This window comes from Podarcis erhardii, assembly GCF_964252035.2.
Source record: "Podarcis erhardii genome assembly, chromosome: 4".
Lineage (NCBI taxonomy): Eukaryota > Metazoa > Chordata > Lepidosauria > Squamata > Lacertidae > Podarcis > Podarcis erhardii.
In genome coordinates, this window is record NC_138508.1 from 41,627,887 (window position 1) to 41,646,749 (window position 18,863).

Below are 18,863 nucleotides of genomic sequence, written 5' to 3' on the forward strand. Positions count from 1 at the left end.
CTTGCAGTAACTCAAGCTAATCAGAGCCGAAGGTGTACTGAAAGCATGAGAAGATTTACTCACTTCCCAGATTGCTGGGCCAGCTTCAAGAGCACTTTGGCCCAGTCAAATACAGCCTTATGAAGGACTATATGACATTTATGTAATGTGTTATTTTTTAACCTTGGATGTTTGGATCATCTTCTAGAAATGAATATAAACCAAAAACAATTTTTATAATGTGTACAGTAGTGGACGGCATGGTGGGGTAACAATACTTAATTGACTTCCTGATACCTGAGCTAATGCTGCTTACCAGGACAGAGAGACAAGGTGGTGGAGAGCTCCATGTAGTGTAAATATATAGCAGGAGTGCCAGATTTGCTGCACTGGGCACCATGGTGCAGAGGGCGCCAAAGCAGTGCTGTAGAAGGGAGAGAGGCAGGAGCCCCTGAATGTTAGTGTTGCACAGGGTACTGCTGTAATTTGAGATCCTGAAGTCCGCCACTGCAGTAAGCAGTAGTGACTCAGCTGTTGAGAACTTAGGTAAATGCCACACACTCTACCATGCTGTTCATTACTGAATATGTAAGGACATTTTTTAAAAAATTGTTTTCATCCTATGTTTGTCTGACTCTTTGTAAGGAAAAGTTATATATTAAGGCCAAACTGTTAGGAACACATTCCTGGAAGTGAGTTGCCTTGAATACAGTGGGGCTTGTTGCAAACAAATGAAAAATGTAGTGTTTTTAAACAGAAAACATAAATCAAGCACAAGCCCTGCATGTATACATGAGAATTCCTATGTGTCAAAGGAGTACAGTACCTCATTTACTTCAAGCACTTACATTTGCAGGTAAGATTATTTTATTTTATCTTATTTTAATGTGAATGAGGAAGCTTGTTCATGCAGGAGCTCCATGGGTACTTTGTAGTGGCCACTGAGTTCTGCTAGGCTATAATTTTACTTTTTCATAAGCTATATATAAGTCATAAGGAAATCAATGAAACTTGCCCATAGATAACAGATGGCAAGACTGTGTGGTATCTGTCTCCATTAAAAGCATTGGGTTTTTGCCATTGACTTCAATGGAATGTAAATTATGCCCACAATGTGAAACATAGAGAAGTAGGCAACAGACTGTGTTTGGAACAATATTTGTGGCAATAGTACAGAGAAGACCCCTTCCCCTCCCAAAGAGGAGTGAAAGGACATATAATGTAAAGGTAAAGGGACCCCTGACCATTAGGTCCAGTCGTGACCGACTCTGGGGTTGCGGCACTCATCTCGCTTTATTGGCCAAGGGAGCCGGCGTACAGCTTCCGGGTCATATGGCCAGCATGACTAAGCCGCTTCTGGCAAACCAGAGCAGCGCATGGAAACACCGTTTACCTTCCCGCCAGAGCAGTACCTATTTATCTACTTGCACTTTGATGTGCTTTCGAACTACTAGGTTGGCAGGAGCAGGGACTGAGCAACGGGAGCTCACCCCGTCACGGGTATTCGAACCTCCAACCTTCTGATCAGCAAGTCCTAGGCTTAAAACCACTCAAATTAAATTGGCACATATGTCATATTGTATTGTGAAGCAGGCTGGGAGATGACTAGAGTCCTAGTGACAGAAGCCTTGCTCTGAAGCAGACTGAATGCTTGTTAAGTTACATAACTCTGCTTACCAAATACCAATTTGCACGGTACTTTCAAGCACAGTTTTGGAACTGAAACAGCCTTGGTCACCCTGATGAACGACTTGTATCAAAAGCAGGATGAGGAATGCAATTCTGCTTCTGCTCCTTGATCTCTTTGTGGTTATTTCTCTCTCTTTTCTCTTTTTTTCCTCTTTGAGGTTTGTCACACCATTGACCATGGTATCCTCTTCAACCAGCTCTGTGGAACACAATTTTATAGTGGTTCCAATCCCACCTGCAGAGTTGTATCCACAGACTAGCATTGGGAAACTGTATTTTGACTCCACGCTGTGGTGCACCACAAGGTACAGTCTTGTCCCCAATGCTGTTTAACATATATATGAAGCCACTGGGTGTGGTCATTCAGAGTTTGGGGGCAAAATGTCATCAATACGCTGATGACACACAACTCTACTTCTCCATGACATCCAAGTCAGAAGAGGCTGTGCTCGAGTTGGATTGTTGTCTAGGTGCAGTGTTGGACTGAATAAGGGCCAATAAACTGAGTTTGAACCCTGGGAAGACAGAGGCACTGTGGGTTTGTGAGTTCTGTGTCCAGAGACTGGCCAGTGGCCTGTTCTGGATGGGATTGCACTCCTTCTGAAAGTGAAAGTTATGAATTTTGGAGTGTTCATTGGCATTGGAAGCTCATGTGGCCTCAGTGGCTAAGAGTGCCTTTTACCAACTATGGCTGATACATAAACTATGACTGTTCTTGGAGAGGGATGGTCTGGCCATAGTGATTCATGCATTGGTAAATGCAAAACTTGATTATTTCAATATGTTCTATGTGGGGTTATGTGTAAAACGCTGCAGCTAAATTGTTGATGGAGACATACTATTGCCAGCACATAACTGGTGCTCAAAAGCTTGGCTCCTGCCTTATCCCTGTTTGTCATGACCCCCTTGATTTGCAAAATGATACCTGGTTTTACTCATCCCTACCCCAAAATGATTCTCTCCGCACCCTTGGTTATACCGGTTACCACAACTGGGGTAACCAAGTGCGCCGACGCCCACCTTTGGCCATTGATCTATCAACCCCATACGTGCCTTCCTTTAATGTTACTTGTGCCCGTATGGTGAATTGCACAAAAACCAACTGTGTGAAAATGGGCAAGGATAATTTTAATTGTTCTGATTATGTAAATATTTCTTATGTATATAAATATACAGAGCTGCCTGAAGGCTGGTTCTGGTCGTGTCCAGGCTTTACATTTAATTACATTCCTGCAAACATCAGCCATGGCACACCTTGCTGTTTAAGCCGTTTGTCTATTATTTTACCCAAGAAGCATCATTTATCCCGCTCTCGATATCGACGCTCTGTGGAATTGACTAATGATTGTGATGATTCTGTTTCTCTATCCACCCTCTATTGTGTGGGCAGGTAATCCCTCCCCTTACCTGGCCTGGTTTCCCTGGCAACACTTCCCCCAGGTGGGATTGGACAACTCGCTGGGGTAGGCGGGGACCTCCAGGTATCCCACCTGAGGGAAGGCAAAGCCTATGCTGATGGGGCCACTCCAGATCCAGGGCTGCACGCGTCCACGCAAAAGGCGCCCCCCGTTTTAAGTGGGGAGCGGTCATTCTCTCCCTAGCAGATCTGAATATATTTCTTTAGCTGTCTCTCTCTTAGGAGTCCCTGGATTGGCTGTCCGGAATAGCAGGAATATTAACTCTTTAGCTTGCTCCGCAGCAAAGGCTTTGAACTTTACATCACAAGCCCTTCATCTTTTGAATAGAGAGCAGAGTGAACTCCAGCATGGTCTTCTGCAGAACCGCGCTGCTATCGATTATCTATTGATGCTTCATCATTATGGATGTGAACAAGTGGATGACATGTGCTGTTTCAATATCACAGATAATTCAAAAGCTATTCAACGCCAAATCTCTCATTTGCAAAATCTTACACACCACATTAAACAAGACGTTGAATTCTCTGGCCTATGGGAGTCGTTTACCCAGTAGCTCACTGGTTGGCTGCCAAATTTGGATTGGCTCCGTAATCTTTTTCAATATGCCCTTGTTATTATATGTATATTAATTTTGTTCTGTTGCTTCCTCCAATGCATTCCTGGCCTCATAAGTCTCTTCTCTCGGCTTCTCTCTCCCCCTCAGCCACCCAATAAACTACTTGCTGCCTACTTTGCGAAATGGCAACACCAACAGTAAACTTTAGGGGAGATGTGGGCAGACTTATTTCGGGCATACGCTGGCAGACCACATATCCCGAAGTATTTTTATCCCATCGACCCTGGCGAACTTATTTTGGGCATTCGCTGGCACACCACTAATCCCGAAATATTTTTGCCATATTTACCCAGAACACCTCGCAAAAAAGAAAAGAAAGGGGGAGATAAAGGGAAGTTTTCCTTCTGCACATATGTTTTCCCTTTGCACGTAACTGTTGCATTATGGGGAAGCATTGCTTCTTTTCTCTTGCATTCTGGGAATGATCTTTTCCCTGTTTCTGCACACACTGCACAGACTTGTTCCAAACACCAAGACATTCCTTCCTTTGCCCAGTTCATTTTAAGTTCATGTTGACCCGTTCTCCATGCATAGCCGAGCACATCTATAGAACTTGATTACTGTATTCTTTCATGCTATGATCAATCATTAGTAATTGTTTTATGCTATATCAATCTTTAGTTATAATTTAATTGGGAGGTTTCATGCCTGTCTGGTTCCAACCTTGTTTCCCAGCCTTTAATCTATCGGTGATTAGTGTTCACATGTAATTCCCACCTCTCACATGTAATCCCCGCCTTGCATTTGCATTAACCAATAGGCAATGAGTTTCTTTGTGTTTGTATCAACCAATCAGCCACAAGCACAGCTGTGGCAATGTTTGTAATATTCAATAAAAGAGAGCTCCCGGGACTTCCCCGGCAGACGCCTCATGACACCCACTGCTCGTCTGTCGTGATTTTCATTCCTACAGCATTGGCTGCCCATATATAACTGGGCTAGGTTTCAGCTTCTGGGCTGTCATTAAAGTTCAGGTATATATCAGTATTAGTCCAAAATTGTTCATTGACCTATTTATTGACTTGCTGTGATTTTACAATATTCTATGACTGCCCCATGTAAATGGCACCTTGCCTGTTTTAATGCATCATAGTGTCCTCCTCTGGTATCAAATACAGAAATGTTCTCCAAATAATGGACACACATACATTCTTTCTTTGGCTGTGGGACCCTCTGCCCTGTGCTATAATATAACCATATTCTAAACTTGCATCTTCCCCCTGCAAAAAAACTTCAAATATTTTAAAATATGACCTATTAATTTATATTCAAGAAATGCAGTTGTTGATAAGCCGTAAACTTGAATTATATTTAAAAGAGCTGTATATATAAATCAATGGATTTATGTGTCATGTGCTTGACAGTCAGTATGAAACAGCAATTATATTCTTCCTGGTCTATATGTTTCCAGCATTTATTATTAATTTTTCAATCTAAGGAGTTTTGCTGTATTCCCACTTAAGCTTTTGTTTTCAGATTTTAGCATAATAAGCAGTGTGTGTCATCATAGTTTTAATTTTCATGCCAAGCAGAGAGTGACAGCTGGGAAGCAATATGCAAGACAGATTTGCATCTTCTACGAAACTGCAAGTAGGGAAGAAAAAAAATGTTCAAGTCACCATGTTTTAAATTTTCCTTTGTAAACATTATTTATCTTCCCCACCATAAAACAAATGCTTTTTTACTGATCCCTTCGTTAATGTTTCAAATATATGTGCGATGACAAGCAAAACAAAAAACTAATTACACAGTGAAAACATTTTCCTCCCTTTGTGGGGCTTATGGGGTCCAGTTGCATAGCATCTGTTTTAACTCCTTGTTGCAGGAACTTTTAGGGCACTGGTTTGAATGACAAGTAAGCCCACCCTAAAATGACTTTCTCTCCTCCTTGTTGAATTCCTGTGAAGTATAAAACATATAAATTAATCATTAAAAAATGGTCATCTAAAACAGCAGTGGTTTAAAATGATGGCTCTGTTATCCTGGCTCAGATAAAACAGAAGCTTAGCACTGAATTTTCATTTGCTTATTAGAGTACAGTTAACTGCTTCCTCCCCCATTTTGTTCATCTAAAAGTTCCTTATCCAAAGGTTCACCAGTTTCCACACATCTTAACAAAAATATTATGGTATTTCTAGAGTGTTAAATCTGTAAAGGCGACAAACTCTGATTAAGATACTGTCTCCGTCTACCTCTTTGATGCTACAATCCTGCAACATTGATTCACTTTAAGTTTATTTGAAACCATTGTGACAACCAGCAACATTGTTAAGAAATTGAGAAATATGGGATCCTTACTTTTCATGCACCCCATTTTTACCATTTTAGTTTACGGCATAAGCGTTGACAGTTAGTAGTGACTTCTCTTTCTTCCAATAAACCCATTTCCCCTAGAAAATGCAAGAAATAAAAATCCAGCACAAATATTAGAGTATTATAAAGTGAAAAAATGCTGTCTATTTTAACCTACATGAATGCAATAATTATTGTTCTCTGTTGTTCAGTAAATGATGTATATAAAACAGGAGTAGTTATGCTGGTAGTATTTTCTAATTTAGTTTTATTATATTTCTTATAAAGAACTATGTATATAGAATGATGATGATAATAGTACTAATCTGTAAGTTTGTTATGATTTGTTTATTTGATTTCTATCCATTCTCCTAGGATCTCCTAGGTGACTCACACAAATCAATAATGTAAAATATGGGGGGTGACAGATGTAACAGCTGAACCTCAGGTGAGGTGCTGAGCAATGGCAATTGGATCTTGTGTTACTAGGATGTTCTGCTCCGTCGCTAGGTGCTCCTTTAAAAAAGTAGTATTTTTCTTGAAGACTAAGTATTTGTAAAGAGAGATAGCTTGCTACAGCAAGAAATGGGTGAGGATAGATCTGCTCTTTCCTATGAGCTGGAATGGCTTATATCCTAATAAATATTTCATAACCATTTTGTGTGTCACAGTATCAGACTATAAGCACTGTTATTCCAGAAGACTGATGTTCTTTATAGGTTGTTTTAGTTATGCTAAAGAGTACAACTTTAATGAAGTGAAAATGTTGTTTTTTAAAAAAAGAAAAGTAGGGCAACTTCTGTCTTCTTATCTTCTGTCTTGATTTAATCAAGAGGGTTAGTGAGTACTGAATATCGATATATGGGAGTTTTCAAACTACCCTGACAAGACATTCTATTACAGTGGACACAAAAGTGACACAACAGATTTGAGAACTTGCTAACAGAAATATGGGCTGTGGGCAAGTTTTCAGTAGAAATAAAAAGGAAGTGTCAGATAGTGTTTCTTTAGCTGACTAGTTATAGTAATATGTCCATCTTAATTTCTGTTCAGTCAGTTTCTGGTAGTTGTTCCTTAACCTGTGCATTTCCTTTGTGTCATCAAGTTTCTCTCCCTGACTGCTGCCCTAACCCTCTTCTGTGTTCCACATACATTGATACAGATAGGAACTTAATTAATTTACTTTTATTTTCTTAGTATTTTGCAACTATTTTCTTGCAGAAGATTGACTTATGTCTTTTGTATTATTTGAAAATGGCCTGCATTTACAGAACTGTAAGACTAGGGCCCCATCTGCACTTATACATTTAAAGCAGTGTCATACCTAGCTTCCCCCATCTCAAAGAATCCTGGGAACTGTAGTTTATTAATGGTGCTAAGAGTTGTTAGTAGACATCAAATCTTCTCCCAAAGGTACAATTCCCAAAGTTACCTGGGAAGAGGTTTGAATGTTAAACCTCCCTGAGAATTGTAGCTCTGTGAGATCAGCTATTTCTGTTCTATGTCAGGTTTCCATGCATTCCATATATCCCTTATGTGTAGGAAAAAATACAATATATATAGATATAGATATAGATATATAGATATATCCCCAGTTTATCTACTATGTATGCTTTTTTTCTCTATTATTTACATTTCCCTTCTAAAGTATGCATTTTTGTGTGATTTTCTATGCATTTTTGTAAACCTTGTCCACATAATATATCATTTTTGTGCACATTTTAAACTGAAACTATACTGAAAAATTCAGAGAAGTGTGTAGTGCAGTTGCTAATTGCATTCCAATTCACATATAAGTCTGGAAAATGCAAATTAGGTCTGTTTGCTTTAAAATGCAGGCCAAAGGAAATTTCCCTTCATATCTAGGATTCTTCGCAAGGAAGGGGAAACGGGGGAATCTAGAGACTGTGTTATACTTCCGGGAACTGGTTTTTGTTCACTCACTATAAAATACAAAAGGAAGAAGTTGCCTGCTTAGTTACATATTAAAGATTAGATCCTTTATTTCAGCAATTGGAAAGCAATGTTATATCAGTTCTGGAACATATTCATACTGCATGAACATATATAATGCATATAAAAATAACAGAATGTTTTCCACTGCATAATTCTCCATGACAAAGCAGAGGACAAGTTGCTTGGAAACCTTTAAGATAAAAAAATAAACTTAATCCACTTAACTCCTCTTTGAATTGATTTTCAAAGGTTAACATGCCTATTACTTTAATTAAAGTCCTTCTCAGTTCATAAATTATGTGTCTAGCACTTCAGGGATGCCAGCAATTGTCAAGAAGTAAGGAAGGCCAAAGTGTCCTCCCGAAAGACCAAGGTTAATATGGTCTGAGGACAAAAAGTCTTCTGTCTCAGTAGGGTTATATCACAGCAATTTATATACTGTTGCTCACTGTATTAGCTGTATGTCTGAGTTTCTTAAAAGACTATTATACCTTTTTCTTTAAATCTTTAGGCTCATGGCATTGCAAGTTTCAACCCTGTATGATTATAAATATAATCATACATAATAGCTGTGATTTTGAAATATTAGCCAGTCAAATTAAGTGGTAGTTTTCAATCATGATATTATTTCAGCTTTGAGAACAAGCCCATAAAATTTAGTAACCCACCCAAAAAAGAAAGAAAGAAGAAATCTAGTCTTCCTGCTTGGCATTATAGGATTTATAGCATGTACACAACTAATAAACGCCCTTTAAATGTAGTGTTCTGTACCTGGGATTTTGTGTCTGTTACTCAATGCAGTCTGGAAACCTGAGACCCAAATCATTTGCTCACATGCATTCTGGGACCAATTAACTATCCTGGTTATCTCAGTGGCCCTAATTATTATAACACTTGTCCTTCTCTTTTGGCCAAATTTGGGAGAAGATTTGAGGGTGTTAAGCTTTGCTTGCTTCAACTGCTGCTGCCTGTGTTTCATGGTGGTTGGTGGTAGCAGCAGTGTTCCTCATAGCAGGCTTCTAACAGCCATTGTTTTCTCCAGAAGTCTCTTCTGCATGATTCTTTATTGCAGTGTTACATTGGTGGCCAGCAGCAGCTGCCAATGGTTGGAGGGGTGGGGTTGTTGCTTCTGCTGCCACCAATAACCCCACCCCTAAAACGTTTGCCCCAGTATGTCTGCCATCAATGAAATGCCTCTTCATTTTTTGCCCCCTACAAATGGGGCTATGCAAATCAAGTGGGAATGTTTCACAACAGCTCTAGTAACATTTACTTAGTCCCTCCTTCCTGAGCACAGGAAAGGCTAGCAGAGACTAAAGAAGCACAGGGAGCTTCCAGACCAGCTGTTTATTTTTTTATTTTTTATTTTTTTAAAGATATTTATTAAGTTTTACAAAAGATTAACAATCCACAGAAAAAACTCAAAAACAACAAACAACAAACATCAGAAATACAAACACAAACAAAGGATCATAAAGAGAAAAAAGAAGAAACATAAAAAAAATTCAACATAGTAATAAAGAAGTAAAAAGAAAACTCTTTTTCATTTTAATAGCTTTCAAAACCTTATTTTCCTTACTTCCTCCCGCCTTCCCTTCTTGTATTCCACTTTAAAAAAAATTCCAGCAAGCTCATTCATATTCGTTTTCATCCTTTATCCTTCCCTTTATACTCTTACTTATCTTAATCACTAGAACCCCATCATTTTATTTACAATGCCCTTAGCACTCATAAATTTTACAATGTTTTTGTAGATAAACTTTGAAGACTGGTGGAAGAAGATTGGAAGAAGTTCAGACCAGCTGTTTATTGAGCATTCATCCTGATATGTTCATGCGGAGGTTATACAACATTACCAGCTAGTGGCTGTTATCCTGCACTTTTTAATACAATTTTTGGTAGTTTTCCTGCCGGATTTTTTGTGGACAGAATAGTGTTGGGATAATTGCACTAGACAGTGTGGAATAACAACCAAAATTTGTGTGAATAAACAGCCCACCTAAAAGCACCCTGAGACTTGATCTTGAACCATCATTTCACATAAATGTATCTTGGGGGGTATTGTGTTTTTTGTTATTGTCTTTTACACTCTGTGTTTTTATGTTGTAAACCACTCTGTGATCTTTGGGTGAAGGTTGTTTTATGAATTACATAAATATTAATAAGGTGTCACATATTTCTCTCCCTCCATTGTAGCAGAGGGCCTGGACTAACTATTCAGCTTCAACTTGAGGCTTTTGCAATATGGCAGGTTTTAATTTAGGAAATAGCTCTCTGTTTTCCACTGTAGTTTGCAACCCTTGCAGCTTCACTTTGTAAAAAAGAACAAGAGCAAAGAACAACTGCATACAACTAATTCTGACAGGAAGTGTGGCTCACTGGGGCAGAGAGACGCCATGACTTCCAGATGCATGACTTCCAGAAATCATGTCTTCTAGTTTTAAAATTAAGGAATGCTTCCCCTATTCCCATTCTGGAGTATGGTAGATATTAGGTAAAGGTAAAGGACCCCTGACAGTTAAGTCCAGTCGCGAACGACTCTGGGGTTGCGCACTCATCTCGCTCTATAGGCCAAGGGAGCCGGCGTTTAACCGCAGACAGCTTCCGGGTCATGTGGCCAGCATGACTAAGCCGCTTCTAGCGAACCAGAGCAGCACACGGAAATGCTGTTTACCTTCCCGCTTGAGCCGTACCTCTTTATCTACTTGCACTTTGACGTGCTTTCAAACTGCTAGGTTGGCAGGAGCAGGGACTGAACAATGGGAGCTCACCCCGTCACGGGGATTCGAACCACCAACCTTCTGATTGGCAAGCCCTCGGTTCTGTGGTTTAGACCACAGCACCACCCACGTCCCTATGGTAGATATTAGAGGAGCTTTATAGGGTATTTTTAAGGACATGGCATGATTGTAATATATGGGGGAAGGTTGTTTTGTATATCTTGTTAACCACCTTAGAGGCTTTTAGTTAAAAGCTGAGATACCTGAGGCTTTTAGTAAAAAGTAAGAGTGCCCCAAAAGCTGTTGCTTTCAGAGTTAACTAATATTAACAACGGGTGCTTTATGGCAGAATCTGCTTATTATTTTCAAAATGCCAGCTCAAGGGAATCAAATACACCCACGCATAGTTTTGTCCTTCAATACAATAGGTAACTGAAGCAATAATTAAAGCTGCTACAGATACTTGTTATTCAAACTGACTGGCTTTTAGAAGACTTACCTCATTAGGGTAACAGTAGTGATGCCTTATGCAGTGGTGCCAACTGTTAGAACTTTGGCTGTGATCTTGTCCCAGAAGTGCCAGAAGTTGCGTGATTTTATGTCTATTCTGACATTTTTTGTTGTTTTAAGCTTCCACCAAGAAAATCCGAGCACTGTGCTGAATGCATCATTTAAGCATGTATTTTAATATGTGCACCTCATAATGTATTACAGTTTATGTTCTTGTGTACACAGATAACTTTTGACTAAGGATTGGGGCAAATAAAACTCAAGGAGAACACTTTGGATGTACATCTATGTATATACATAAAAGTAAAGGTGAGAGAGTACAGTCATACCTCAGGTTACAGATGTTTCTGGTTGCGCACCACGCCAAACCCGGAAGTACCGGAAAGGGTTACTTCCAGGTTTCTGCGCTTGCACATGTGCAGAAGCACTAAATCGTGCTTTGCGCATGCACAGAAGCGCTGAATCACGACCCGTGCATGCACAGACGTGGTGCTGCGGGTTGCGAACACTGCAGGTTGTGAACGTGCTTCTCGCATGGATCACGTTCGCAACCCAAGTGTCCACTGTATTGTCAAGACTTAACTAATAAGAACACAGATTCCTTATTCCCTGATTGGCACAGCTGTTTAACACTGTGATTGATAGATATTGCATACTTAACTGCATAAGCAGCTGCTGCTTTTCTGTGACATCATCTGCACATTGCTGACCAAGTAATCAGCTTTTGAAACTAAGCAGCAGCTAGTCTCTTTGACAGTGGGAGCTGAATTTCAGAAATGACTGGCTGTTATTAAATTTGTTTTTAGTATTTACAGCTGGCAGTAGATGTCATTTTGGGGGTAAATCGTTAAAATGATGGCAGCATGATTAGCTTCCTAAATATATTTTTTAAATTACTAGCAAACTTCTGACATTTACCATACCATATACTATAAGATATGGTGAATAGCTGCACATTCAATAAAGAAAAGAGAACTAAGCTTACAGTGCAAGGGGTTTTGTTCTTAAGGATATATCCAAATTAGGAAAATAAACTTTCAGCAAGATTTTTGTTTGAGCCACTTGTCTCCTATGAGACATTAACAGGGGGGAATGCTTTGCTTTGGCAATGCTTTCTTAGGCAATTACAGAACTCTCATATAAACATTTGCTTATAATATCTCTGAAAGGAGACATTTAGTGTCACTTCTTGAAGCCTGGATAGGCAGTGCAGCATTTCCTAGTCAGAATCCAGCCTTTGGCCATCTATGCATATTTTGATAACCCCACCTGGCAGTATATGTTTGTAAACTACAGAACACGACAGCAGATACCATTTGTTTTAATAGGAAGGACAAACATAACTTTACATATTCATATGTTAATGCTTTTGCCTAAGAGGAAGTGGCAACATAATTCGTATCATTTTTGCCTCCTGCTGCTCCAGGAGGGAAATCCAACCTATGTGCACGTTTGTGGCTCTTGCTTTCATTTCTGCTTCCTGCTGCGGCTGCTGTAAGACAGTCAAAGCAACAGCAGGGGGGCACGAAATAAAGGGGAAACATAGGGGGAAGTGGAAACACTGCAGCTACTGTTGTCATTTTGAATTTGACACATTCTGCAACCTCACAGTAGCTGAGGGGGAAATAGATTTCTTTCTGAACTTCCCAATTTAACTGCAGACAGAGAGAAGTGCCCACATTTATTGCTGAGATAAATAATGAAAAAGCATTTCCCCTACTCTGGAGGGCTTGGGATTCATATTCTTAATAAAAAGATGTCAAGTGGGGCCTGGAAAGGTTGTCACTGATGTAACTTAAGATGTGGAATTAGGAGGAATGACCTTCTGACATGCATTCCCCTGTGATTGATGAGCAGAAGGAAACTTGTACACCCTCCTCGCTAAATATAACACGAGTATAAAGCTTTTTGCAAAAGCTTTTTGCAAAAGCAAGAGGGAAAAGCATTAAGCATCAATAATAAGCCTGAAACCAGGTTTCTAATAGGGTAGTAGTTTTAACTCTTCTTTAAGGACTTCCTCGTGTCACATTACCTCTGGCTGCCCAAATGTCCATCACATCTAATAGTCATAGCTTTATGATGGCATGATCTTACTTTGGGTTTTGACCTACAAGATGATTGGAGAATCATACCGTGCATATTATCTGCAACAGTTGAGATCCAGATCTGGCTTGTTCTGGTCATTTTGATTGTTTGGATGTCTTCATGCTTTACAAATATGAGTACCAGGGTCTCCACCCATTAAGAAGTGTGATGGTCCCTTTCTTTCCCTTTCTGGCCATTTTCTGTATAATGAGTGAAATGTGTTAGTGACCTTTGTCTCAGCATAGGTTGAAGCAGTAAAAAAGGGGTCACATAAAATATTTTGACAAATTTTTGATACTGGGAATGTTGCAAAAATGCACATTTCTACAGGAACAGCTTCCAAGTCACAGTCATGGTGGGAGGGTGAAGAACAGCATAGTACACATGCCTTCCCATCGCCCCGGTCCTTGGACCAAAAAAAATCACTCCTAAGCTAAACAATGCTGTTTTTAATTTTAAGCACACAAATACTGTAACAGTGGGAGAAATGCCAGATTACATAGCTCACAGAACCAGAATTGCCTCAGTTTAGGGAAAGATTATTATACTGGCAGCACGTTTCAAATAAGCACACTTTAATATTTTGTTGCAATATTAATTTATTTGTGCTAGGTTATTAAGCAGAGCTCTTACATACAGTGGCAGAGCTTCATGCTCTGGCACCGGGGGGCAGAGAGCAGGTGGGGGCTGGGCTGGCACACGTCCCAGGGGCGTGGCGTGCCGCCCACAGGGGCACAGTGCGCGTCCTGGGGGCATGGTGCCAGCACAGGCAGGGGAGCAGCCACAATGGCACCCCACCGGGATCGTGCTGCCCGGGGCAGTGCGTTCCCCCTGCACTCCTCTTCCTCCACCAGTGCTTACATACTCAGTACAACACTGTTAGAAGAGGATGCTTTTTTCACCTCCATCAAGCCTGCACAATGCAGTCTGTGGTTTTACCTCCCATCAGGGTTTGACAGGAATATTATTCTAGTATTGCCAGAAGCAAATGGTGACCACAAAGGTGTGTTGTGAAATTTGCTGCAATATTGTAGAGGATGTGGCAGACCTGATGAAGTGTTTTTGGAAATGTTGTTTGAGCTGAGAGGTGCACTCAAGCACCTCTGGTGCTTCTGGTCTTGTGTGTTTAATTACTGTTTAATCAAAAGCATTTATATCCTTCCTTTCTGATTCAGGACTGAGAGATCCAAGGTGGCTAACACAACAAATTAAAAAAGCAACTCAGTATAAAACATGAAAGAGGCAGGCTGGCATATTTTTTTTTTAAAAAAACCATGGGATAAGCAAAATAATAGCAGGAAAAAAGAAAACCAGGCATCATGAAAGAACAGGCTTGTAAAACTTAAAGTGTCTTCAGCTAGCAACAGTATGCCACCAGAGAGAGGGCAAGATTGATCTCCCAGAACTAAGAACTCCAGAGTCTGAGATTTTGGCACAAAAAATATTATCCTTTGGGTTCTTACCAGTTTCTCTTGAGAAGCAGATGGGACATACTGAAGGATCTCTAATCCCCACTTCACATAAAGGAGTTAGCAAGATAATAGGAAGCTGCCTTATACTGAGTCATACTATTGGTTCATATAGCTCTGTATTGTCTACCTTGATTGCTAGTGGTCCTCCAGTGACCAGTACTTTGAATTGTAGCTGAAACTGACAGCAAGTTCCTACAGCATAAAAGAAACTTTAGTTGGACTTTTCAGAGGCAGCCTGACATAGAGTGCATTACACTAATCCAATCTTGATATAATTTTAAATTATGTGTGACTAATTGTGACCAGCTCTGCTTTATCCACACAAATGGGTGAAGCTAGCACCAGACTATAATATAATAATAATAATAATTTATTATTTATACCCCGCCCATCTGGCTGAGTTTCCCCAGCCACTCTGGGCGGCTCCCAATCAGTATTAAAAACAATACAGCATTACATATTAAAAACATCCCTGAACAGGGCTGCCTTAAGATGTCTTCTGAACGTCAGGTAATTCTTTATCTCTTTGACATCTGATGGGAGGGCGTTCCACAGGGCGGGCGCCACTACCGAGAAGGCCCTCTGTCTGGTTCCCTGTAGCCTCACTTCTCGCAATGAGGGAACCGCCAGAAGGCCCTCGGCGCTGGATCTCAGTGTCCGGGCTGAACGATGGGGGTGGAGACGCTCCTTCAGGTATACAGGACCGAGGCCGTTTAGGGCTTTAAAGGTCAGCACCAACACTTTGAATCGTGCTCGGAAACGTACTGGGAGCCAATGCAGATCTCTCAGAACCGGTGTTATGTGGTCCCGGCGGCCACTCCCAGTCACCAGTCTAGCTGCCGCATTCTGGATTAATTGCAGTTTCCGGGTCACCTTCAAAGGTAGCCCCACGTAGAGCGCATTGCAGTAGTCCAAGCGTGAGATAACTAGAGCATGCACCACTCTGGCGAGACAGTCCGCGGGGAGGTAGGGTCTTAGCCTGCGTACCAGGTGGAGCTGGTAGACAGCTGCCCTGGACACAGAGTTAATCTGCGCCTCCATGGATAGCTGTGAGTCCAAAATGACTCCCAGGCTGCGCACCTGGTCCTTCAGGGGCACAGTTACCCCATTCAGGACCAGGGAATCCTCCACACCTGCCCGCTTCCTGTCCCCCAAAAACAGTACTTCTGTCTTGTCAGGATTCAACCTCAATCTGTTAGCCGCCATCCAACCTCCAACCGCCTCCAGGCACTCACACAGGACCTTCACCGCCTTCACTGGTTCTGATTTAAAGGAGAGGTAGAGCTGGGTGTCATCTGCATACTGATGAACACCCAGTCCAAACCCCCTGATGATCTCTCCCAGCGGCTTCATATAGATATTAAAAAGCATGGGGGAGAGGACAGAACCCTGAGGCACCCCACAAGTGAGAGCCCAGGGGTCTGAACACTCACCCCCCACCACCACCTTCTGGACACGGCCCAGGAGGAAGGAGCGGAACCACTGTATAACAGTGCCCCCAGCTCCCAGCCCCTCTAGACGGTCCAGAAGGATGTTATGGTCGATGGTGTCAAAGGCCGCTGAGAGATCCAGCAGAACTAGGAAACAGCTCTCACCTTTGTCCCTAGCCCGCCGGAGATCATCAACCAGCGCGACCAAGGCAGTTTCAGTCCCATGGTGAGGCCTGAATCCCGATTGGAAGGGATCCAAATGGTCCGTTTCCTCCAGGCGTGCTTGGAGTTGTTCAGCAACCACCCGCTCAATCACCTTGCCCAAGAATGGCAGATTTGAGACTGGGCGATAGTTGGCCAAATTGGCCGGGTCTAAAGATGTTTTTTTAAGAAGCGGTTTAATGACCGCCTCTTTCAGCGGGTCTGGGAAGGCTCCCTCACAGAGGGAAGCATTCACCACCCCGCAGATCCCATCGCCCAGCCCTTCCCGGCTCGCTTTTATCAGCCAGGATGGGCAAGGATCAAAGAGACAGGTGGTCGGTTTCACTCGTCCAAGCAGCCTGTCCACATCCTCGGAGGTAACAGATTGGAATTGATCCCATGTAACAGGACCAGACAGAACTCTGGCACTCTCCCGCCCTGGCCCTGCTCCCACGGTGGAGTCTACCTCCTTCTGAATCTGAGCGATTTTATCTGCAAAAAACTTTGCAAAAGCATTGCAGGAGATCTTGGGGTCCCTACCAGGCCCCGGTGGTACAGGTGGTTCTGATAGATTGCGAACCACCTGAAAAAGTCTCCTGCTGCTGTTTTCTGCAGATGCAATGGAGGCGGTGAAGAAGGCCCTCTTCGCCGTCGCCATTGCCACTTGGTAGGCTCGACGTTGAGCTCTAACCCGTGTCCGGTCTGATTCAGAATGAGTTTTCCGCCACCGGCGCTCTAGCCGTCTCAACGATTGTTTCATCACCCTCAGCTCCGGGGAAAACCACGGGGCTGTCCGGGCTCCATGCGAAGTTAAACAAAAACACTCCTGGGCAGAGATACCAAAAAGATATTGCAGATTTGATTTTAACCCCATTCAGAATAGCTTTGAGTTCTTCTACTGCTAGCTCAACAGCCATACTGACCAGGGTCACTTCTCTCTACCTTACAGGAGTAGTTGGGTAAATGTGTTCATACAGTGGAGATTTCCTAGATGTTTCCACCACAATGGACTTCTCCCCCGAAGTTCTACAATATAAGTAAAAGATATACCATCCCTTAATACATTATACAGCATTCATATGTAGTGTGTATTGTAGCTGAAAATTAACATTGCTACACTTCTGAATATTGCATTAGATTTTTCAGAGAACAATTATAAATTTCTTGTTAGCAGCCTTCCAAAGGAAAAAGATCCCTTTATAGAAAAGCATGTCTCAAAAAGATGCATAGCCATGCTCTTCCAATGTGGAATGCTGTAACATACCTGGTGCAATCATTACATTTTTCAACTTATACCTGGAAGTAACCATTCTCTGTCTGTTAGTAGTGACAGAAAGCATTAAAAGCTGAGAGATCCAATAAAATGGCATTTTCATTGAATCTGGAATCAGATTTTGCTAAATTTGGGTGGGTGGGGGTTAAAAAAAACAACCCTGGATGCACCTGTCATGGGGAGGGTAATATTTTGTCTTGCTTGAAGCAGTGATTCAGAAACAGCAATGGGTTTTATTGTAGTCAATAACAGTTTCAACATCTCAACTTCCTTTCATCGCAGTATAGTAGCTGGAAGTTCTAATTCACTGCTTGGCTTTGTATAAACGAATGTCCAGCCCAAAGAGCAGACTGCTGCCGGAATACTATATATGTTCTGCTGTCCATTCTTCAAAAATGATGAGGAGATACTGAATATAGAATATTAAACACATCCACAAAATTTACAGCAAAATTTTAAATTATTTCTATTGCATAGGTGTCGTGGGGGGGGGGTATTCTTTTTCCTATTGTCAACAGTTCATCATTTGATAAAAACCTTTATTTTATATTCCCAACACACATTTGTAGTACAAAACAAATTTGGTCACAGTGAATACTGAGAACTGGGAGCTAAATACTTTTCTTTCTTTTTTTAGATGGCCATAACGCCATCTAAAATTGTTATTGTTGTTTCAAAAACAGCTTCACACTTATCACTGCTTATAATTTAAGAAGCTGATAGACTACTCTGTACTCTGACCAATGCACATTTCTTTATATTCTCTGATTGATTGTATTTCTATGCCGCTTTTCATTCAAATGAATCTCAAAGCGGCTTACAACCAATAAATAACCATAACATAATAAAACATAATAGCACATCACGAACACAGCATATATCATATAAAATATTTAACAAATTATAAATAAAAAGCAATCTATAAAAAAAACTTGACAAAACAGCAGACAAACATAAGACACATATTCAGCTTTGTGTTTTTAAACCTTAACAAGCTTGTTATGAAAAGTCCTGTCAAGGTTGCTCCCTTACTGTTCTGAGGATGTATTACAGAGCACCACTAAACATCTTTTACCACTTCAAAAAGTGGAAGATACTTACATTTCTATTGGACAAGCATCATATTAGTGATAGGTTTAACCTTGGAGTACTAAAACCTCCAGATCAACAAAATATTTCTTATACATATATGGGTCTGTGCTCTTTTTATAGCCACCTAGGT

The 18,863-nt window shown here is 41.1% G+C and overlaps 1 protein-coding gene and 1 long non-coding RNA gene across 4 annotated transcripts in view; one reads left to right on the top strand and one right to left on the bottom strand.

Annotated features, from left to right (window-relative positions):
• Nucleotides 1-18,863, top strand: part of EPHA6 (EPH receptor A6) — a 348,542-nt gene that overhangs the window by 129,097 nt on the left and 200,582 nt on the right. The window lies entirely within an intron of this gene.
• Nucleotides 5,121-11,315, bottom strand: LOC309340800. Its single transcript, XR_014156104.1, has 4 exons — nt 11,170-11,315; nt 6,001-6,092; nt 5,450-5,601; nt 5,121-5,286 (listed from the first exon to the last, which is right to left on the bottom strand). It is a non-coding gene; the product is annotated as an uncharacterized lncRNA (long non-coding RNA).